Source organism: Chelonia mydas, chromosome 1, assembly GCF_015237465.2.
Source record: "Chelonia mydas isolate rCheMyd1 chromosome 1, rCheMyd1.pri.v2, whole genome shotgun sequence".
Lineage (NCBI taxonomy): Eukaryota > Metazoa > Chordata > Testudines > Cheloniidae > Chelonia > Chelonia mydas.
The window spans coordinates 77836538-77861281 of NC_057849.1; the positions used below are offsets into that span (position 1 = coordinate 77836538).

Genomic DNA, 24744 nt, shown 5'->3' on the forward strand with positions numbered 1-24744 from the left:
AAAGCTAAATAGTTTTTTTTCCATTTGTGAAATTTTAAATACAAAGTAAATTCTCACCTCTTATGTGTCACCATCCTGAAAAGATTCATTTTAATAAGAAGTGGTGTTTAAATTACAAGAGGGCAATTAATTACACGGAGCAAAGAAAAACAGAATCATTCTGCCCTCTGCCAAACTCATACAAAATGCTGCCCGTTAATTTTGACATTTCCAGACATTTGACTGAACTGATTTTACTCCTGGGGGGATTCTGCGCCAAAAAAAAATTAAAATTCTGCATATTTTATTTGTCAAAATAATGCAATATAATCACACCAGTTTCAATTGTTTTGGTAATTTATTTAAACTACAATCAAAAAAAAAGTCACAATAACTATTCAGCATTTCCTAAACACATTAAAGTTAAGTTACAAACACTTGGTAACATATACCCTGCATTCCAGTTACACATCCAGTTATGGATTTTCATTTAAATTACATCACAGAACACCAAACAGGAAAAAAAGTAGAATGTCATTTTAAATTGCTCAGATTTTCACACATGAAAGTCATACAGTTTTGCTAATCATTGTCCTGGACTGGACTGGGTACTTTGGGAAGTGCTTGCTTCTGATTGTCCTGACATATTATTGACTGCCTGGTAAATGTTTTATTTGCCCTCAAAATCTTTTTTTTAATGGGTAAGTAAAATAAATCCTGAGCTGTAATCTTACCCCACTGTGCCACTTTGGCACAGAAAAAGAGTGAGAAAGCACATAGATCTTCCTAGTTGATTCCCTTACTGTCATTTGTAAGGCTTTACATCACTCTGGCAATGTAGGGACCTTAAAACTTTTACAGGTTTTCTGCTCCTGGGGGAATTGACTGAGAATGGGAATAGTTAACTAATAATAGGAACATTAACAATGTTACTAGGATGCAGGCTGCTACCATTTCTGAATCAGGGAAAGAACCTTCCTCATGCATAATAAAAAGACCTACCCCTCCATGCCCCCAGCAAGCCACAATTGTTGGCAGGCACCCACCCTGCCCAGACCCACCCCTGATGGTGATCAACATCTCCCTCACAGGTACACATGCCCAGTCCCTCCCACAGTGATCTGAATTTCTGAGACTGCTCCAGGCACACTGGAACATACCCACTGCCTGGGCTGCCAGGGAAAAGGCACATGTAACCCTGAAGATTTCTTTTGCATTTTTTTTGCACGGGAGGGGCACAGAAATATGTGGGCCATATGAATTCTGCGCCTCTGCAGGGGTGCAGAATTCTGTCAGGAGTATGATTGCAACCATCATATTCTTTTAATTTCCTAGGTTTGGGCTTTAATAAAATGATTTTTAAAATGTAAAACTATTTCCAAGACACAAGAGAATGCTGGGCTGCACAATATACACACTCAGAACAAGAAGAATTCTTGTGGAATTCTGCCTTGTTCCATACACCTTTGTATAGTTCATATTCCAATTACTACATTGAATTAAAACAAAATTCCATGAGATTTCTTATACATCAACATCACATGAAAGTCAGCAGGATGTTAAGAAATCATACATTAAATGAGAACTTCCATACAACATATGGATACATATTGCCCATTTATTTTACTAATAACTGACCAACATTCCATTTTCATACAACAAAAAACAGGACCTGTGCACAGAGTTTTAAAGCCCACACTACTCTGTCAAATCAATAGAGATTTTCAACAGATTTCTGGAACATGTATCCATGAACTATGGTCTGACTAAACTTTTATCACCTCCCACCAAACTGCTTCAAAGAAAAAAAAAAAAAAAAAAACGCAACTTTTTCTTTTTTAATAATGGCCAAAATTATCTATTTTAAGACCTTTCATACTCAAAAATGGTAGAACCATTTTTGCTGAGACTTTCAACAACATCAACATACTATTCCCAGAATGAGAGCAAAGGTGCGAGATTCCAGCTTTCAGCATCTGAAAATAAACCTTTAGAATGGAAACACTCGTGCAACCTTAATTTCTTGTTGGAGCTATGCTTGTTGTGGTTCAACAGCATACTTTAATTCCACATAAAATATCATAGAATATCAGGGTTGGAAGGGACCTCAGGAGGTCATCTAGTCCAACCCCCTGCTCAAAGCAGGGCCAATCCCCAACTAAATCATCCCAGACAGGGCTTTGTCAAGCCTGACCTTAAAGACTTCTAAGGAAGGAGATTCCACCACCTCCCTAGATAACACATTCCAGTGTTTATGCTTAGTTAATTAGTGTAAAAATGGAAAATGAAAGTCAAAATGTGAAATCCAATTTGCAGAAAAGAAAGCACTCACATGTGAAATTCATGACACCATCAGCCCATTTCCCTATAGCCAGAAAGAGAGGGAAATCACAGAGCAGGATTAACCAATCCTAGTTTTTTACAGAGTAAAAGCTCCACTATAGGTAAAACATGCCATTTAAAGATACTCAGTTTGTTATCTATTCATTACTCCTCAACCTTTTATGTATGGCCAGCTTCAAAAAGGGGACTGAGGTGTTCATGCACAGCCACTTTTTTCATAAGTATATTCTCACTGTGACTTTTTCCAGCAATTTTTCCCATCTCTGCACCAGAGCGAGAGGAAGGAGCATCACACCCTTGTCTCCATAATTATAGAACTAACAATACTTCTGACATGTAATCTTGAACATAACATGTGTTTATAGCAGTTATGCAAAAGTAGCTTGAGGCATGCAAGTTTCATGTTCCAATTTCTCCACCCCCTCTCCCATCTAATCCTGTATCAAGTGCCTTCATTCACCCACCACATGTAGATTTAGCATCCTTAGGGTGCATTCCAGGCTAGGTTCAGCACTGGATGAAAAACCTATTTGGTCTTTCTTGCAGTAGAAATGCAGTATTATCTGTCTTCATAATCTTGCTTGAAGTTACAAAATAACTTTGATTTATCTTCCTGCCCATTTTCAAAATGAAGACATTTTTTCCTATTAAGAAGTTGCTAAATTTCAGAAGCAACTGGAGGAACAAACGCAATATTTGCCTTCATACACATTTATTAAATGAATTACAACATAGTGCATTCAAGAAGACGAGGTAACTAGTTTTCTTATGACGGTTAACACTAATTCTACAGAGTATGTATGCATGATGGTTCCCGTGCTAATTGCTACTTTGACATACCAGAAATTCAAGGAGCTAGGATTGACCTTTAGAGCCCTAAATGTACTGGGACTTAACGAAGTGAAATCATATCTCTCCGCAAGTGATACTTTGGCAGATGAGATCAACTGATCAACAGATGAGGTGCTCAAATCGACAGCCCTCTGGATTTATAAATTTGAGACTGCTGGCAAGATCACATTAGTTGAGGATGTATCTTCATCCAATCTGTTCACTTTCAGGGGGCATGCTGCAAGGCATATTTACTTTCCCAGGAGGAGACAGTGGGATAGAAAGAATTAAAGGGGATAAATGGTACCAGTTTGTTTAAAATTTAATTTGAATCATGATCATTTAGGGGCTATTTTAAATTATTTTCATCCTTTTTTGTACAAGACCAGGAGCACTGGACAGGTGCATTTAAAAGAAACGCAAAGCAAAAAATAGCCTGCCACGTTCTTACTATACACAAACAATTCAATGGAAATAGCACAAAACAATCTCTGTATGGAATCAGACTGCTTTCCTGTGTTCCACACAAAAATATGCTGTACAATGCACCCTCTTTTACAATGAAAAAATAACTGGTAAAAAAAATTCATTTATAAGAACGTTCATCTCACAGAAATGCGAAACTGCCTAGAAAGATGGCCCATACAAGGAGCAGACTTGATGAATGAATTCATTTTCCATGCAGTAAGCCAGTTACCTCCAATTTCCACTGCTTGACAGAGCCTCCTTACACGAAGGTCTGTTAAAGGAATAAATGTCTTTCAAAAATGCCTTTTTTGGTAATGAACAAATGTGCTTAAGATGCTACTTGTGAGAAAGGATGAGACTCATATTGCAAATATCATACTAATTTGTCCCAAAACTTAGTAGAGAGTCACTCTCAGAATTGCCCCGAGGAAGAATAAAGAAACATCAGCACAGCAGAAAAATCTGAACAGAGAGAAAATCTTTAACAGTGTGTTTATATACAGTAGTTTATGTAAACTCTGGCATGTCTTTTCCTTTTATGCTTTGCAAGATATTGTAAAGAAGTTAAAGATCAACACTGAAGATCAAAACAGCGTTCACAAAATGTTATGCCGCTGCCCCCTGTACAGTAGTTCAGGACCCAGTTTGCCTAATTACAGAAAAGAAAACTATTCAGAGGGTAAACAAAACACAAGCTACATTAATTAAATATATTTAGGGAAAAAAGTGGATCATTCCTACAAATGAGGAAGGTGAATATACAACCTAGAGCTCATTAAAGAGTTAAATGTAACCAAAAGAGGCTTGTGAAATCTTTCATTAAGTTGCAGTTACAACCCAAAAAGCAAAGGCAATCGTCCAATTTTAGAAAGAGATGGACTCAACATGGGCCTTACCTACAGAGCAAAATGGCAGCAGTTTAGTTATTGTGGTGGTTTGATGACCTAGTAATACAGAATGTTGAAAGCATTTCACTCCAAATTTCCAATCATTATACCAGGTTCCCATCAAATCCTACATCAAATTCAAAATTCTATGGGTAAGTCCTTAGGTATGCTGGAGCAGTGCTCAGTGCAGCCTGGCAGAGGCATGGGGGAGGAAGATGGGCTAGGAGGTCTGTGACCAGAACATACCGAGTTCCCATGATTCCCAGCCAGCCTAACAGCCCTGGGGGAAAATCCTCAGATGGCTGCTTAAGGCAGCTGTCAGCTCTCTTGAATTACTGGAAGAAAGCAAAAGGATCCAAACACAGACAAAGTCCTGGCTCCCACATTGGATTTCTAAGGCCCCGCCAGGGTGGGGCCAAGCTTCCAAGGTGTGCCTCTCTCCGAAAGGATCTACCATAATGACCGTGGACAAAATCAGGAAAAAAATCAACTGTCAACAACAACAATGGAGCAGGAGAGAAGTCTTCTCTGCAGCTGACCCACGGCTACGGCATTGTCTCCTGTGAGAGACTGGAACTACCATAAATCTTAGTGCCTTTGGGACCATATGTATTTAAATACTCAGAGGGTCCTGTTGTCCTGATTTAAAGCCAAAATCTATTCTCTGTTACTTCAATGCAATTCCAATGAAGTCAGTAACAGAGGTCGGGGGTGGAGGAAGAAAAAGTGGAGACATGGACCACATTCCAGTTTAAGGTAAACAATAAAGGGATCCCACTTACATCTATACCAGAAGAGCACGGTAGCCCCAACTCACCAACCTGCATGCACATCTAAAGTCAGAACATGACCACATATTTTTGTGGTACTTTAACGAAACACAGAAGCACCTTGAAAGAAGAAAATAAAAACTGAATCTACAATGATCCATGTGATATTAGTTATGTTTTAGCATCCAATTCCTGGTCTCCTTAAACCCAATAAAAGTTTCACCAGTGAGCTCAAGAGAATTGGGTTCGAATCCTTTGTCTGCATTTAGAAATAACATTCATACTAGTAATATTAGAAATAGTGCTTTTTACAGGAGGAGCACATGGGAAGTATGTACATAAAAGGAGAATTTTAAAGTTTAATTAGTTTGATGGGTTTTATAAATATCTATAGGCTCCAGTCTGGGGTCACTACATGACAGCAATGTTGTTATTAATCAGCTAAACTAGCCTATTCAATAGGAATGATATAACAGACACTGATAAGTGTCTATTTTAATAGGAGCGTATACACTCTAAAATTGATCAATTGATCACTAGTGTTGTCATTCATCATTTTTATGACATTTTACATAAAATGTACTTACTTGAAAGTAGTACAGATTAGCTGTATTACTCTTAATGATCATGCACATTACAGACAAAAGAGCTCTGAAAAGGGAGAAAATAGATGTCTCTGCATGCAGGTTTCCAAGCAAGCGCCTCATCAGGAAGGCTCCACTTCTTTTTGTTTTAATTGTGGGGAGGGTTTTCTTTTGGGTGTGGTTATAACTAATAGCACACAATAATATGTATAAGTAGCTGAAATTCCTCCTTCCAGTGTGCATTACTTTGCATTGTCTGCACTTGAATTTCATCTACAATCATGCTGATTAGCTATCTAGAGCTAGATTGTGCCATTTAGGCATAGCTGAAAATAAGGGTTGACACAGCACCATCCCACTCCATGGGAGCACTAGAAGCTACTCCGCTGGCCAGTGCACAGGTACCTTCTGTCCCCAAGGAAGTAGGAAAGAGGAAGTCCCTATAATCCTCACCAGCAATTCTGCCTGGTCCATATGTAGGCCACACAGGAAAAGAAGGTAATGGGATGGGAATTTTTATATCTGCACATCCACATAAGGGCCAGCAAGAATCTGGCCACTAGTTTGGTTAGGTCCTGGACTTCCTGCCAATTCTTACTAATCAGAATTCTTGTGTGTCATCAGCATAGAAGTCCACCAAATTTCTCTACCATTCCTACGCCAAAGCCACACAGCATCCCAGACCCGCTCAGGCTCTCAACTGTCATGTCACAGGAGTCTCCTGTGTGATAAGCCAAATGTGTAAGCAAAAGCTATCTCACCAGAATATACCCTCCTCCAAATGAAACAAAGAGATGCCACAAGAAAGAATTGATAGTTGGTGAAGACGGGATCTGAGCATATAACTACATACCGCTGGTGTAAAATAAATACATTTTTTAAAAAAAATTTAAATGCATGTCCACGTAATTTTATGAGCAGCTCTACAGCAACAACTGGAGCTGAAGGATATTAAAAATGTTCCGGGGGGGGGGACCCACAAAACCTAAATTCCCTGGTGATGTCAGGGAATTATGACATGATTGGAATAACAGAGACTTGGTGGGATAACTCACATGACTGGAGTACTGTCATGGATGGTTATAAACTCTTCAGGAAGGACAGGCAGGGCAGAAAAGGTGGGGGAGTAGCACTGTATGTAAGGGAGCAGTATGACTGCTCAGAGCTCCGGTACGAAACTGCAGAAAAACCTGAGTGTCTCTGGATTAAGTTTAGAAGTGTGAGTAACAAGAGTGATGTAGTGGTGGGAGTCTGCTATAGACCACCAGACCAGGGGGATGAGGTGGATGAGGCTTTCTTCCAGCAACTCGCGGAAGCTACTAGATCGCACGCCCTGGTTCTCATGGGTGACTTTAATTTTCCTGATATTTGCTGGGAGAGCAATACAGCGGTGCATAGACAATCCTGGAAGTTTTTGGAAAGCGTAGGGGACAATTTCCTGGTGCAAGTGCTAGACAAGCCAACTAGGGGGGGAGCTTTTCTTGACCTGCTGCTCACAAACCGGGAAGAATTAGTGGGGGAAGCAAAAGTGGATGGGAATCTGGGAGGCAGTGACCATGAGTTGGTTGAGTTCAGGATCCTGACGCAGGGAAGAAAGGTAAACAGCAGGATACGCACCCTGGACTTCAGGAAAGCAGACTTCGACTCCCTCAGGGAGCGGATGGGTAGGATCCCCTGGGGGACTAACATGAAGGGGAAAGGAGTCCAGGAGAGCTGGCTGTATTTCAAGGAATCCCTGTTGAGGTTACAGGGACAAACCATCCCGATGAGTCGAAAGAATAGTAAATATGGCAGGCGACCAGCTTGGCTTAATGGTGAAATCCTAGCGGATCTTAAACATAAAAAAGAAGCTTACAAGAAGTGGAAGGTTGGACATATGACCAGGGAAGAGTATAAAAATATTGCTCGGGCATGTAGGAATGAAATCAGGAGGGCCAAATCGCACCTGGAGCTGCAGCTAGCAAGAAATGTCAAGAGTAACAAGAAGGGTTTCTTCAGGTATGTTGGCAACAAGAAGAAAGCCAAGGAAAGTGTGGGTCCCTTACTGAATGAGGGAGGCAACCTAGTGACAGAGGATGTGGAAAAAGCTAATGTGCTCAATGCTTTTTTTGCCTCTGTCTTCACTAACAAGGACAGCTCCCAGACTGCTGCGCTGGGCATCGCAACATAGGGAGTAGATGGCCAGCCCTCTGTGGAGAAAGAGGTGGTTAGGGACTATTTAGAAAAGCTGGACGTGCACAAGTCCATGGGGCCGGACGAGTTGCATCCGAGAGTGCTAAAGGAATTGGCGGATGTGATTGCAGAGCCATTGGCTATTATCTTTGAAAACTCGTGGCGAACGGGGGAAGTCCCGGATGACTGGAAAAAGGCTAATGTAGTGCCAATCTTTAAAAAAGGGAAGAAGGAGGATCCTGGGAACTACAGGCCAGTCAGCCTCACCTCAGTCCCCGGAAAAATCATGGAGCAGGTCCTCAAGGAATCAATCCTGAAGCACTTACACGAGAGGAAAGTGATCAGGAACAGTCAGCATGGATTCACCAAGGGAAGGTCATGCCTGACTAATCTAATCGCCTTCTATGATGAGATTACTGATTCTGTGGATGAAGGGAAAGCAGTGGATGTATTGTTTCTTGACTTTAGCAAAGCTTTTGACACGGTCTCCCACAGTATTCTTCTCAGCAAGTTAAAGAAGTATGGGCTGGATGAATGCACTATAAGGTGGGTAGAAAGTTGGCTAGATTGTCGGGCTCAACGGGTAGTGATCAATGGCTCCATGTCTAGTTGGCAGCCGGTGTCAAGTGGAGTGCCCCAGGGGTCGGTCCTGGGGCCGGTTTTGTTCAATATCTTCATAAATGATCTGGAGGATGGTGTGGATTGCACTCTCAGCAAATTTGCGGATGATACTAAACTGGGAGGAGTGGTAGATACGCTGGAGGGCAGGGATAGGATACAGAGGGACCTAGACAAATTGGAGGATTGGGCCAAAAGAAACCTGATGAGGTTCAATAAGGATAAGTGCAGGGTCCTGCACTTAGGACGGAAGAACCCAATGCACAGCTACAGACTAGGGACCGAATGGCTAGGCAGCAGTTCTGCAGAGAAGGACCTAGGGGTGACAGTGGACGAGAAGCTGGATATGAGTCAGCAGTGTGCCCTTGTTGCCAAGAAGGCCAATGGCATTTTGGGATGTATAAGTAGGGGCATAGCGAGCAGATCGAGGGACGTGATCGTTCCCCTCTATTCGACATTGGTGAGGCCTCATCTGGAGTACTGTGTCCAGTTTTGGGCCCCACACTACAAGAAGGATGTGGATAAATTGGAGAGAGTCCAGCGAAGGGCAACAAAAATGATTAGGGGTCTGGAACACATGAGTTATGAGGAGAGACTGAGGGAACTGGGATTGTTTAGTCTGCGGAAGAGAAGAATGAAGGGGGATTTGATAGCTGCTTTCAACTACCTGAGAGATGGTTCCAGAGAGGATGGTTCTAGACTATTCTCAGTGGTAGAAGAGGACAGGACAAGGAGTAATGGTCTCAAGTTGCAGTGGGGGAGGTTTAGGTTGGATATTAGGAAAAACTTTTTCACTAGGAGGGTGGTGAAACACTGGAATGCGTTACCTAGGGAGGTGGTGGAATCTCCTTCCTTAGAAGTTTTTAAGGTCAGGCTTGACAAAGCCTTGGCTGGGATGATTTGATTGGGGATTGGTCCTGCTTTGAGCAGGGGGTTGGACTAGATGACCTCCTGAGGTCCCTTCCAACCCTGATATTCTATGGATTCTATGATTTAGAGTTACAAGTGTGATTTTAAGAAACAAGGGTGAGTTCTGAAAGTCAGTGTTGTTTTTTAAAGTCCAAAAAAAATTAGAAAGACATTGTTATTGAGCAGATGAGTCTTAAAATTTTCCAATAAAGATAAAAACCACAAGCTGAAGATCTGGAAAAATGATAATTTGGGATTTTATATACTGAAATGGTTCCATTTCTCTATTGTAAGTTACCTTAATGCAGTTCCTTGGTGACTCTCTGAGAATTTTAAATTACTATTTTTTTTAGTGCTTTTCATCTGATGATACCAAAGGGCTTTATGTACATTAAGCATCACATACCTTTTGGGATATACTGTATACAAGTATTACATTCATATTACAGAAACTGGAGCACAGAGAAGTGAAGGCCCAAGTTTTCAAACTTGGGTGACTGACATTAGATATCTTATTCCCTATTCAGGAGCATCAATAAAAGTGTCCCAATTTCATACATGCTGAGAGCTTGCTGTTCCCACTGGCCCCAGTGGGAGAAGGACTAGGCACAACATACACAGTCAGCAGGTACCATTTTATTGTGTGAACAAACATTTAAAAGCAGCCCTTTTATCTGGTGCCCATCACAGTACTCAAAACTGCAGATGAATTATTCACATTTGCAGCCTTCTGGACAGCAGCTCTGCTCAAATGCAGCAGACAAGTGTGCAGTCCTCAGCTTTCATGTGCTCATGCTGTTGCCACAAGTTAATAAGGACAGAAACTGGAAAAAGGACTGGAAGACAGAGAAACTCCCTAGGCAAGGAGGCCTGGGAGAGACCCTACTCAGACAGACAACCCAAGATGGAGATGGGACTGAGTGGGAAGCAGCCGAGAGGAGGCGGCAGCAAATATTAAAAGAAAGCAGTTCAGGGCTGCTGTTTATAGGGTCCCTAGGTTAAGATCTGAAGTAGTGGGTGGGTCCCGGTCCCCCCACTGGCCACTGGGGAAGTGGCCTGAGTCCTGACAAGAGGATAAGGCTGGTTGAGAAGCCCAAATGAAGGGCAGGACTTAAAAGGGACACCAGAGAGCTACTGAGAACAAAGCCTCCAGGGAGAAAGTCCTGGGCTCTAAAACAGGGCACAGACAGACTTAAAGCTTACCCAGAAGGGGCCGAAACTGAGCTCAGAAACAGGGCAGCAGATACCAACAAGGGCAAAGGGATAGGCCCTGTTGGACTTTTGTTACCCTAGAAGGGTAACTTCTTTCATGCAGTTTGACAGTGTGTGACTTAGCCAGAGGGCTGATGCACTGCAGACCCGCCTGATGAGGACAAGAGCCAACAGGAGCAGAGAAAGGGAAGAGTGCAGGATCGCACCCACCCAACAGGAGGCACTCACAAGAGGTCAGTGTGCCCTGTCACAGGCATAATAAATCCCAAACACTTTCACTAGTGGATTCGAGTCCAGCTCTAGAATGCTACATAAGAGGATTTCAATGAACAGTACAGTACATTTGTGAGAGGAGGACCAGCTTCTTGGAAGGGAATGGGGTCAAGGCATTTGTCAGCAGAGGTGAAGGGAGGGAGGAAAGCCCTTGTCATTGGATGCCTAAATACAATATATCTTTCCAAATTAAACAGTTTGGGGCAGGAGAAAGGATCTTGATGAGGCAGCAGACTAGGAGCGAATGACAAAGTTGCCCCCCACACTTAAAAAAATGCAGAGCCCCATACAGCTACATTACACGTTACGAGATGGTCCTGGTTGGACTTCCTCCCTTCCTCAGCCTTACCCATTTGTAACTCCCTGTCTGGAGTTGGTTGTTCCTGACACGTTACTCTACGCCTCTAGGGGACTTGTCCCTGTATTACAGCAGCAATGGCTACAAAGGCTCAAGACTCCATTTCCCAGACACCATGAGTCCAGGGCAGAGACGAAACAAGCTGGAAGCTACTACCAGAATGAACCAGAAGCCTGGTCAGAAGGAAGAAGCTGCTCCAAGCTGCTGGCAACAGAGAGAAGCTTAAACCACACCTCAGAGCTGGGCTTACACACTTTTGTGCCATTGTTCTACACTGCAGTACTTTTTGGAGATGCCTTGAGATTAATCTCTTCAGGGCAGGAATACTTTTATTTGTTTATACTTCTACTCACACTGATGAAAATAATGTACTAATAAAGAACTAGAATTAACAAAGATATAGCAGGTAAAACTGGATAATTTTTTAAACAAAGTTCTAACGCTAATTATTAGCAAAAAGTGGAATTCATCCTCTCTTTAAAATTGAATTGGTAGGAAAGCAAAAGTTCAGTATAATCACAGTCAGATTAATGCTTTTCCCATTGTTCTAATATATAAGAGTTGCAAGAATCTGGGTGTTTTGGATCGAGACATACCAATAGTGAGACGCATTTCAGTCATCCTCATAAACATTCCTAAGTGAAAGTCATTGTTTGGGTGATTTGGGACAAAAACTGAACCCAGCACCCTGCAGAGTGCAGAGTGGGACTGTAAAAGTTGTCTGGAGCTCTTAGCCTCTTCAAAGTGGGAAAGAAGAGATCAATGAGGTGAAAACCATCATGCCTCCCCTCACTGCATCACACAGCAGCATAGGGGTGCAGACTCTGCCCCCTCTTGATTGTGTCTCGGTGGCCATGCTCCCGTTGTTTTCCCCAAAGCACCAGAAGGTGTTGTGCCCACTCCCACGCTCCCATTAGGCAGTGCTCCTTCACACTGCCCTCATCAAATTAATGAAATGATATTATTCTGTTTAAACTAGCTGAGTTTTAAAGTGGAACAGGAGAGAGCTTACTTGTATTCCTACATCAACACAAGTAGTCTCATATTTTCAGACGGTATCCGGCTAACAGCTTAAGACTCAGGGAGCAAATGCCATCTAAGAACCAGTAGTCTTTAAGTATATTTTAACAATTGTCCATTTAATTATATGGTAAATACCCTGTAATTACTAAATAAGTGTAAAAATATATCTGATCTCCTATGAACCATAGCTTCATATTAATTACATTACAGTACTAACTGGAATTACCTAGTAAATTACAGCAATACATGATCAGCTAATAAGTATATAATAGTTACCAATTAAACTAGATGGAGTTAGTACATAATTGAATGATTCATACTTACGCCCCAGCCCAGCATTGTACATGTGTAATACTGCCAACCCCAAGTGACCTAAAAAATCATAAGTCAGGCCTCAGAAAAGTCATGAAAGTGGCTTACATAAACATGAAATTAAAAAAAAAAACATTTTGGATTATTGTTATTTGCCTTCTGGTTTTTTAGCCTCTAAGGTTCACATGTTCAAGCTTTACTCTACAACAATGAGGGCTAGAAACTTTTTTTTAAGTTCTTTTAAAAAAAAGTATGATTCATATAAAGCCCAGCACCTGCAGTCAAGTTAAAGAAAAGATCAAATATTGCAATAAAAATGCAAGAGTTGACAATGCTGCATGTGCTTAAAACTTTACACACAGTGAGTAGTCCTTTCAGAGTCAATAGGACTACTCATAGTGCATAAAGTTACACAGCGGGGACCTTATTTGTTTACCTAAAAAAATTAACATTGAAAATAATGCTGGGTTGGAAGTCACATTGCCTGGGTTGTTAAACTAGACTGTAAAATACACTGACCTGTATGAAACAATCCTGGATAACTGATCGTTTAAAATGTCTTTTCATCTGTAACTTCTGTAATTCGGTCATGTAGACCCTTCTTGAATAACAGAGAACTTAGATTTTTATATTATATACAATTCTATTGTGCCCTACACCATAGTATCTAACTTACACACAGTATTCAGAATTAATGGCCACATTACCCTATTTCTTCTGTACTACTAGTAGTAGCTGGACTACTGACACTGATTAAAATTTTATTTCATGAGAACAGAAGACCGCCTTTACTTCTGTGGTAGAATGTTCCATCTGAATTCTACACATGGCACCCTGCATTTTCAAATGTTTGAACTAAGAGGGAGAATTATAACCAACTCATCACGAGCCAAATTTTGCTCTCAATTAAACCGGAGTAAATCAAGAATAACTTTCACCTATGTAACAGAGACAAAAACTGCCCCTAAAGCCCTAGTGTTCCAAATTCCTGATGCTTTTTTTTAATCTACACATTATTTGTCATAAAACACTGAAAGCACTTTTTGCTTACAGAAAATCCACTGTACGTAATAGCAATCATAGACCAGGCCTTATTTGATGGTAACACTATTTTTTCTTCTTTGACATTGTTTTCATACATAAAACATGCACACACACAAAAAAAAGTATATCGTAGCGAAAGTAAGCTAGGGTAGGTGGGAGACACATTTGCAGAGAGATCCGGTGTGGAATGGTTTGTAAAATTTTGAGGAAGTAGCTAGACTGCATGAGTCATGTTGCAAAGGACAAGGGTGAGTTTCTTTAGTGCAAGTAGATCTATGGTATGCCCAAGATAGTAAAATAGTGTTCAATCTGACCTCCAGAGAGCACATGGACCACACAAAACTCATATTATGTTAAGAATGTCTACTGTATAGGGATTCTCAAAAATAAAATTGATTAGATTACTTTAAACTAGTTTGTAAAATGATGGTATAATTTGTGAAGGATGGTTTTGGTATAACTGCTGCTGCTCATAGTCATCCCAAAATCTCACTGAACAACTTGACTCATGAGACATTCTTCTTTCAAAATATATTAATAAAGACTCAGTAAGGAGGTTGATAGCAATGAAGGCCCAAAATTTCACTTTATAGTAAAACAGACCATCTAAGTATTTGGTGGATATGAGGTAAAGAAAGCTTGCCTGATACATAGCATCAATCAAAAAAAAATTCTCTACATAGTATGCGCCACACTGAAAGTTAATATTTCATTAATGTGGAAGGGGAGATTGTATCCAAATAAAAAACTATCACTGGTAAAATTGTGTTATGGCCAGATGTATGTTGCAACATTAAGGCATTCTAAAATTCGCACTGGCAACTGTCAATCTATTAATAGAGACCCCTATACAGCTGAATACCGAAGAGTTACCACAGTAGAAGTTCTATTGGAATTTCCATTATTAAATCATTATATTTAATAAATTGTAACTCCGTCTTAAAATTTGCTACAAGTTGTAATTTGTTTATATTTTACAAGAAAATGGACTTGATTGAAAACACAGAAAACATTTAAAGAAACCAATTTAACTCATTTTAAGATGTTGGGGAGAGAAGAATTAAGAATAAGGTTTTCCAATTTTTTTAAAAAAATTGAAACTAATTGTTTTGCTTTGCTTTCAAACCAAGTTTAACAGTCAATCAGTCTTAATCATTTCTACTATTTATTTACTTTAAGAAACAATGCAAAAGCATAATCGCTACAATCCTGAGATTGTAAGAAACACTGACAAAAATGTTTCATTTGACACCAGGAGTCAGATTTTCCCAGCATGAATGTTCACAGATCTTTGAATGATTAGCCCTAGAGAAATGTCAATATATAAATAAATGAACCAACAATGCTAACAATGGACCCACTAAAAATATTCAATCAAAGGGTTAAAGTTTAACCTTCCACCACTAAGGCTATATTAAGCATCCCCTTATTATCAGCTTACTGTGGCCTGTTGTGTGTTGGTAGTGAATTGAAACCTTAATTGTGGGGTTTGGTTCCCCCCTTGCATCCGCCCCCACACCCACACTTTTTCTTTCATGGGTTTGGTTTTACATTTGATGGTAATTTTGACTGGATGAATCATTTCTATTTTTAGACCACTTAGGGATTGTGGCCAGATAATAATGACTTTTCGCTGTATTTTCCAATCAACAAACTACTGTAGAGTGGAAGTTACTTTTTTGTCTCACTTCTCTTGTCGACTGATCACGTGACAATAATGCAAGTTCAGTCCAGGGATTCATTGTCTGCTTTCATGTCTCAGTGGTCACAGCAGCATGTTAAAATACAAGCAGTCAGAAAATCCTGACAGTTCCTTAATCTTTAGGGTATCAAATATGAGAAGGCATCCTCTTGTGTGGAAAATTTCTTGGACCAAAGCCAATACTTTAAACAGTTTGACACATTGGGGAGGATTAGGAAAAAAAAAAAGTGCAGTTTCACACTGAGAAGGTAGCTATTCATCAGGTTTGCAAGGACCAAATTTACTAGGAGTCCCATAGATTAACCGATTACAATTTTACTGTGCAGTATTTAGTAAACACAAAACATGCTTCTCAAACAAACATCCCAAGAGGCTACTTCAGATTTTTATTTTTTGTTGCTGTTACTGTAGTTTGGAAGAAGAAGAAAAAGAAACGCTTCAGTGAATGAGCTTAAAAATATCATCTTATGTGATCAGAATCACTGGCCAAAGTGGTGTATTTTTAGTGAAGTGCACAAGTGACATTCATAGACACTTTCATACTTGGCACTACTAAAAATGCCAATAAATAAAATAAACATTTCCAAAATACATCAGAAACACAGAGGTTTAAATATGATGAATCCTACTGACTGGCACACAAATCATGACAACTAGAGTATTAGAAATAGTTCTTCTGTGCTTTTTCATATACTTGCTACTCAATGTTCTTGAAAGAACTACATTTTTAGTCTTGGCAACAAAGCCGAACAGAACCGGTATAGATGTATGGGCATGGGCACGCCAGTGTACTGTTTCACATTCAACTTAACACTCACAGGCAAAAACAACAGATTTGGAATTAATTCTGAACACAAAAGACTGAAAAGACAATAAGGAATAAACCCTTCTCTTCCCCAAGAAGTCTAAAGAACAAAATGGACCACTGCCACGTACTACCCCCCACTAAAATGCTTACAGGAGAGGCATGGGGCCATACAAAATTCCATGCACTTGATCTCAGTTTCCTATAGATCAGTGGTTCTCAAAGCCAGTCTGCCGCTTGTTCAGGGAAATGCCCTGGCACGCTGGACCGGTTTGTTTACCTGCCGCGTCCGTGAGTTCGGCCGATCGCAGCTCCCACTGGCCGCGGTTTGCCGCTCCAAGCCAATGGGGGCTGCGGGAAGGGCAGCCAGCATGTCCCTCGGCCCGCACCGCTTCTCGCATCCCCCATTGGCCTGGAGCGGCGAACCGTGGCCAGTGGGAGCCGTGATCGGCCGAACCCGCGGATGCAGCAGGTAAACAAACCGGTCCAGTGCGCCAGGGGCTTTCCCTGAACAAGCGGCGGACCAGCTTTGAGAACCTCTGCTACAGATCTTCTCAATGTGGAGGGATTAGAAAACTGCAGCTTCAGCTTTGCAGAATACAGCGCTAGAAATCGCTCATTTAGTTCCATGGCAAGCCTTTACCTCCATATTCCTGCTCTGGATGCTGCTTCCCATAACTCCACACCTTTGCAGAAAAAAACTCTATGGCAGTAGCAGGCATGAAGCCCAAGTTAATGCTGCTGTAAGCAGTATAAGCATAGTTTTGCTACTCATGGAGGGGAAGGACACCATAGACAACGCCTCCATACACATAGCAAAAGTCTGTACAGGAAAGATGCTATTGTAACGCCGACAGACCCCAGTCGTCGGTGGGCAGGATCCAACCTGGTACCTCTGGAGCTTAGTGCATGGGCCTCTACGCAATGAAGTAAAAGCCATCTGCTTGTTAGCTAAGACTGTAGAGCAGACTCATTTAACTCTAAGTGGTCTCGGTGCCACTAGATGGGACAGAAACCACACCCAGAAGGTGTGTAGGTTACACTATGGTAGGCACCCCCATGGTAGCATTAATCTGGCTAAGGCAGATAACAATACTAGTGAAGATTCGGCAGCATAGGCTTTAGCACAGACTAGCAATCTAAGTACATGCCCAGGATGACCGGCAAGCGCTGAAGCCTGTGCCACCATATCTTCACAACAACTGTTACCCATGCTAGCTAGTTTATATCAGGTATATAACATATATATGTTTATAACAGGTATATCCATGTTACAATTACACCTTCATTTAGCGTGTAAATATGTAACATGGAAGGTCCACCTTTGAGGAAAATTGTCTTGCCCTGATCACAGAAAAACACCAGAAAAGAAAGGAAAGACAACTGTCACGCAGCAATCATGGCCCAACCCCGTCTTCCAACACCACCTGCAACGTCTGCCAGCAAGCCTGTGGCTCAAGAATCGAACTCCTCAGTCACCAAGGGACCCATGAAAAATAAAACCTGTGAAAGAGACCATCCTCGACCTTGAGGGATCACTGATGAGATACACCGTACAGGACTTTTATGAGGCTGGATGCACGGAATGATGAAACACTCCTACCCTATCTCATCTCCCAAGAGATATATGCCCAGTCCAGGCCTTAATCATGTTCTATCACAACATAGTTAACATTAGATTGCAGTTCGTCTGCTCCCATATCTTTGATCCACGTCTTGCATCTAAAGGCTTCTTTAGAACAGGGAATTACTGATGCAATATATCTATGTAGTTAGCTAATGCAAACCCCTAATGTAGACACACTGCACCAGTGCAAAACAGGACTTGCACCACTGTGACTTATCCTTTTGCAACTTTCGTTTCAAGACCAAGCATTTCTCCCAATTACCTCAAATGCTGACACCAAGTAAACAAAATTCTCTACTACGTGTACAGCAGGGAAAAAAATTGCCTGAAATACTGATATTTACCTGAGATGTTTCGAGAGCAATCTAAGTTAGACAAAGTTTTAAAGTGGGGAGAGGGAATCCCCTCCTTTTTCAATAAGCAAAGTTTCAGAGTTCATGATAACTTCTTCATCTTCCAAGGTGCTTTGAGAGTTTATTACTGTAGATGTTTGTAAAACACTTTAAAGATCAAAAAGTGGTACAGAGGAGTGGTGTATTATTATTGTATAATAAACATTGATAGCCAGGAGCAAGAGAAAAACTAAAAAAAAAAAAAGACTTTTTTTTTTTTTTTTTACTGTCACAGAGCCTGCAGAGAAACCTGATTCAAAACAAGCTTCCCGATACACAAGTAAGGCTAAACCAGTCTCCTAAAAGTGTCAAAAGGAAGTTCCTTTATGCAGATATGCCATGTCCCCTAGCTAAATCTATTTTCTGACAAGAGGAAACTCTATTGCTAATCCCAGTCAGATGAAGTTTCTGGATACTGTTGAACTCTATAATGCTGGCACATCTAGGTCATTACAAAGGTCCTTGCAGTTGGTGATCTAATTGGTTGCGATCCCTGGTGAAATACAGAAGTCAGTACAGGTTTCAGAGTAGCAGCCGTGTTAGTCTGTATTCGCAAAAAGAAAAGGAGTACTTGTGGCACCTTAGAGACTAACAAATTTATTTGAGCATCCGATGAAGTGAGCTGTAGCTCACGAAAGCTTATGCTCAAATAAACTGGTTAGTCTCTAAGGTGCCACAAGTACTCCTTTTCTTTTTGAGAAGTCAGCACATGGTTTACTTTTTTTTTTTTTTTTTTTAGGTCAGCCAATATATCATGTGTCACAGCAGGTCAAGAAAAAGAGTAAATCTGTAACACGGAACAGGGTATGTGTTATCAAAGAATATTTGTGAACACAAACAATGTTCTCACCATTATAATAAAAACCAAAGCAGTAGGACACAATAGAAAACAGAGAGCTCCTTAAGGTAACTACAAGACGCAAGGTGTTATTACAAGGCACAGGTGGTGTTAAATACCTTTAATCTCTCAGGGTTTGATTACTGAAGGAAAATTATACCCACAGAGTTACAATAACACAATTACACTAACACATAAAAAGACCTACTAGTTACTTTAAATAGAAGAAATTGATCATTTAAATGTTAGAATTTTTTAGCTAGCTGGATATGATGGGAGTTCTTAGGGTCACAGAAGATCACAGGAATTAAAATCTACCTTAACTGGCAGCTGCTAATCTGAATAAATCTATCCTCTAAAATACTTCCGAGTTTTTAAATTATTGTACCACAGTAATTTAAAGTTTGAAAACAAAATATTCCTGAACACATTTTCAGAAGTTTGCGCCCATGTAGCTACTATATCAGAAGTCCTGGACCTACAAGGAAAAAGCACTTCTAAAAACAGCTATCAAATCTTTGTCCCAAATACTAATATGTTTTTTTGAAAGACCAGAGGGGACTAGGGGACTGCAGAGACAGGGAGGAAGTAAGGTGACACAGGAAAATGGATATGAGAAATGTATACACATGTACTGTAATTCACACTGTCCCAACCATACGTTCTTTGCTGCCCAGGAATGGAAATGCCCGGGTATTAATTCCAGTGATGCCTATAGCTTGAAAAGTCAAAGTCCACCCTGAGCTGCTTTTGGCTTATCGGGTTAAGGCATGTTGGTTTCCATAACCAATGGTGCACAAGGGAGTGATGTGGCTAGCACCATGTCCAACTGCCTTTGACTCCTCTAACCTAATGGATCAGATACCTATTGGCACGGGGTGGACTAGAAGCAGCCTTTCTGTGTGAGATCAAGCAAAACTCAAATCCACGATTTCTAGGATAGCAGCCAAACCACTCAGCCACCGCACCAATAAGTTCATAGTTTACCTAATTTCTCATGCAAGAAATCACTGAACTCTATAGCAGGGCAAGAAATCACTGAACTCACACCAGATCTGGCCCACGGGATCGCCAGCCCTGCGCTGCTCCGGGAGGTGGCCGGCACCACGTCCCTGTGGCCCCTGGGGGGTGGGGGGGAGCAGAGGGCTCCGCACGCTGCTCTTGCCTGTTGGTACCTCCCCCGAAGCTCCCATTGGCCGTGGTTCCCTGCTCCCAGCGAATGGGAGCTTCGGGGGAGGTACCAACAGGCAGGGATTTGGTGCCAGCTGCTTCCCAGAAAGGAGCGGCGCTGGGGCCAGGGCAGGCAGGAAGCCTGCCCTGGCCCCAGTGCATGCCGCTGCCACCCCAGAGCCACTCCAGGTAAGTGGCACCGGGCCGGAGCCTGCACCCTGAACCCCTCCTGCAACCCACACTGCAACTCCCTGCCCTGAGCCCCCTGCCACACCCCACACCCTACCCCCTTCCTTGAGCCCCCTGTTGCACCCCTCCTGCACCGTGCACCCCCTCCTGAACCCCAACCCCCTTCCCTGAGCCCCCTCGTACACTCTACACCCCTCCTCTGCCCCAACCCCTTGCCCTGAGCCCCTTCCTGCACACCGCACTCCCTCCCACAACCCACACTCCCTCCTGAACCTCAACCCCCTGCCCCAGCCCTACATTCATGGCCCTGCATGCAATTTCCCCACCCAGATATGGCCCTCGGGCCAAAAAGTTTGCCCACCCCTGCTGTATAGCATACTTTATGTAATCCTAGGTTGTATCACTTTAAAGAAATCTAAGAGCTAGTGTAGGTTATCCGAAGGAGAAAAATATGCATTTAATTTAATGTACCAGATTTTAAAATTATTTAGACGTATGTCAGGGAAGAGGTGACAGTACCTTGAGACTGACCTGGTCTGTCATAAAAATAAAGGGTAAGGTAACCACCTTTCTGTATACAATGCTATAAAATCCCTCCTGGCCAGAGGCAAAACCCTTTCACCTGTAAAGGGTTAAGAAGCTAAGATAACCTCGCTGGCACCTGACCAAAATGACCAATGAGGAGACAAGATACTTTCAAAGCTGGAGGGGAGGGGAACAAAGGGTCCGTCTATCTGTGTGATGCTTTTGCTGGGAACAGATCAGGAATGCAGTCTCAGAACTTCTGTTAGTAAGTAATCTAGCTAGAAATACGTTAGATTTCCTTTTGTTTAATGGCTGGTAAAAAGCTGTGCTGAATAGAATGTATATTCCTGTTTTTGTGTCTTTTTGTAACTTAAGGTTTTGCCCAGAGGGATTCTCTATGTTTTGAATCTGATTACCCTGTAAGGTAGTTACCATCCTGATTTTACAGAGGTGATTCTTTTACCTTTTCTTTAATTAAAATTCTTCTTTTAAGAACCTGATTGCTTTTTCATTGTTCTTAAGATCCAAGGGTTTGGGTCTCTGTTCACCTGTACAAATTGGTGAGGATTTTTACAAGCCTTCCCCAGGAAAGGGGGTGTAGGGCTTGGGGGGATATTTTGGGGGAAGACATCTCCAAGTGGGCTCTTTCCCTGTTCTTTGTTTAACACGCTTGGTGGTGGCAGCATAGGGTTCAAGGACAAGGCAGAGTTTGTACCTTGGGGAAGTTTTTAACCTAAGTTGGTAAGAATAAACTTAGGGGGTCCTTCGTGCAGGTCCCCACATCTGTACCCTAGAGTTCAGAATGGGGAAGGAACCTTGACACCCACAAAAGCTTATGCCCAAATAAATTTGTTAGTCTCTAAGGTGCCACAAGGACTCCTCGCTATTTTTGCTTATGCTCTGTGCACTGTAGCTGATAACATTTGAAGAAAAAAAAAAAAAAAAAACACATTTCAGGGAACAGTTCTTCAAATAATGCGGAAGTGTGGGTCCTTTTAGGCCCCTATCTGATGGATGCTTTTGTGAGCATTCTAGCAAAGTGTAGATTTTGGTTTTTGGTCTCTTTATCTACAACATTTTATCTGTAGAATTCAGACTAGCCCGTGATATTAATATAACGTAGTCATGCAAAATAGTCATGTCATCTTTTCCCCAATCTAAACAGATATAGGAAATCTGCCCGGATAAATATATTGTTAAAATAAAGAAACCACAAGAATTACCGCTGACTGGCTTGAAGGATGTCTCTTCCACTGCCCCCCCCCCACCGCACCCCCGGTTCTCTTGTTTCTTTATACATTTTTCCTCTCCTTCCATCTCTGACTCATTCTGTCCATCTCCATTCCAATATCTTTCATATTTGTCTGCTGTTTTCTGTTTGTTGTTCTTTCACTTTTTGTGTCTTTACTTTTCTTTCCTCCCATTGTTGTCTCTTTCCTGTGTGCCCTGGGGGAAGTATGGTCATGTGATTTTAAATAATGAGAGTCAGAAGATCTGTTCCTGAGTCTAACAGACTTTCTGTGTGACATTGAGCAGCTCACTTAACCTCTCTGTGCTGCTGTTTCTACAAACCAGATACACTACTGCCTTATCTCGCAAATACGTTGTGAAAGTTATTTCATTAATTAGAATGATTTAAAATACTCGTTTGTAAGGTACTATAGAAAAGTGCATCATTATTATTCTCTCCTCTCCACCTCTCTTAGCTCTCTCATGTTGTTTCTCTTTCCCTTTGCTCCCCTTTTCTGTTCTCTCTGAACATTTCCTCTCCATAGACTCGCCATTTCTTCATCACTTCACTCTTGCTATCTCTCCCTTCCCTGCTATTCCTTCCTTTTTGTCGTCATCTCTTTCCCATTATGATGACTGCCCTTGTTGTTCTTCCTTGTCCTTTCAAGGCAACTGTTGATGCCAAGGTTGGCTGGGCCCTTCTTTCTCTTCCCCAGGAGGCTTTGGGAGAGGCCACGTTCTCCTCCTGTGCAGCCCAGTACCAGAGCCTACAGCTGAGCTGTTTGACCTATTGAACTGCCTCTTCTTGAGGAGGAAAAAAAAATTTCAATGCACTGGTGATTTTCAAAATCCACAGATTAATTGGAGGTCCCTTCCAAACATTAGAGTTGACCCATATCCTTTGGTTCATGGCTCAAAATGCTGATGTTCAGAAGTAGTGGGGACTGAGTAGCCAGTGGCTCTAAAAAAAACTCATTGTGACAAAGTTTAAACCCTAGCACTTGGCCTATAGTTTAGAGGCTACCTTCATAACAAAGGCTAGAAACCTTTTAAAATGAAAGCGGGCATTAGCACTATCAATTAAAGGGTTCTGAAAAACCCAAGACTAATAGGATTGCAAAAGGTATACATCCCAGTAATCAGCTGATCATGGAAAGACTTATTTGCAGAGGATAACATTGTGCTCTTGATTGGGGTTAAAATTACTGCCCATGCTTCCCATGAACAGCAGTTACTTTGAAACCAGCACAAGAGGCCAACATTCTTAAATAACTTTCCTGTCTTTAAAGAGCCCCCAAATATTCCTGAATGTATGCATGAATATCTGCTATACCATTGTTAACTCCTCCAAAAAGAAGCTCTCTTTCAGTCCCTTTAGTAGTCAGTAAAGGAAGTTTCACAGTAATTTTTGTTTTTTGTTTTTTTTACTACACTGTTACCTCTACAGGTAAATATATACTACTACTACTACTACTATAGGTTTCAGAGTAACAGCCGTGTTAGTCTGTATTCGTAAAAATAAAAGGAGTACTTGTGGCACCTTAGAGACTAACCAGTTTATTTGAGCATGAGCTTTCGTGAGCTACAGCTCACTTCATCGGATGCATAGCATATCGTGGAAACTGCAGAAGACATTATATACACACAGAGATCATGAAACAAAACTTCCTCCCACCCCACTCTCCTGCTGGTAACAGCTTATCTAAAGTGATCATCAAGTAGGGCCATGAAGTGAGCTGTAGCTCACGAAAGCTCATGCTCAAATAAACTGGTTAGTCTCTAAGGTGCCACAAGTACTCCTTTTCTTTTTACTACTACTATAGTCACTGGGTTGCTTGCTGTGAAGCAGCATGAAGATAAAAAGATACAAAGAAGCTAACCACCTTTCCTATTATGGAGCTAGAATATAGACTGTATTTAACCATTAATCTGTTCACAGCATATCTTGTTACTGTGTTACTGTGTATCTTGGATATAGCATTGGCACAGTAGCTAAACATTAAATGGAGCACCCAGGTTGTGCACATCTATAATGTAAAGAGTAAGTATTAAAAAATAAAAAATACACATCATGCTCTCCCCATCCTCATTTCACTTAGCAGAGTCCTCCTCATGCATCATTTCCTGTTTTAGCAGAGGTGTAATTACCATTAAGGCTTGATCCTGCTCTAATTGAAGTTTAATGGCAAAATTCACTTGGGCTTCAATGATAGCTTGATGAGGCCCTAAGGGGACCTCAAAGACCTGGAAAAAAAAACCAAGTCCCTTTAAGTGTGCAGAAGTCCATCCTGGCAATATCTGCTCACTAATTTTCTGTTTGTTGTATTCTTGTAGCCATGCTGATCCCAGGATATAAGAGAGGCAAGGTGGGTGAGGTAATATCTTTTATTGTACCAACTTCTGTTAGTGAGAGAGACAAGTTTTCAAGTTTACAGAGAGCTCTTATTGCAGTCTGGGTCTCTGACAACCCAATGTGTTCACAC

General features: G+C 41.4%; 1 protein-coding gene across 8 annotated transcripts in view; it reads right to left on the reverse strand.

The window, feature by feature from the left end:
- Positions 1–24744, reverse strand: part of KLF12 (Kruppel like factor 12) — a 362839-nt gene that overhangs the window by 260586 nt on the left and 77509 nt on the right. The window contains exon 1 of one of the 8 annotated variants that reach the window (XM_043533906.1): positions 12752–12800. The exons of the other annotated variants lie outside the window; for them this stretch is intronic. The gene's annotated coding sequence lies outside the window, so the exon portion shown is untranslated. Of the gene's footprint in view, positions 1–12751; positions 12801–24744 lie in introns of those variants that run through there. 8 annotated transcript variants of the gene reach the window in all.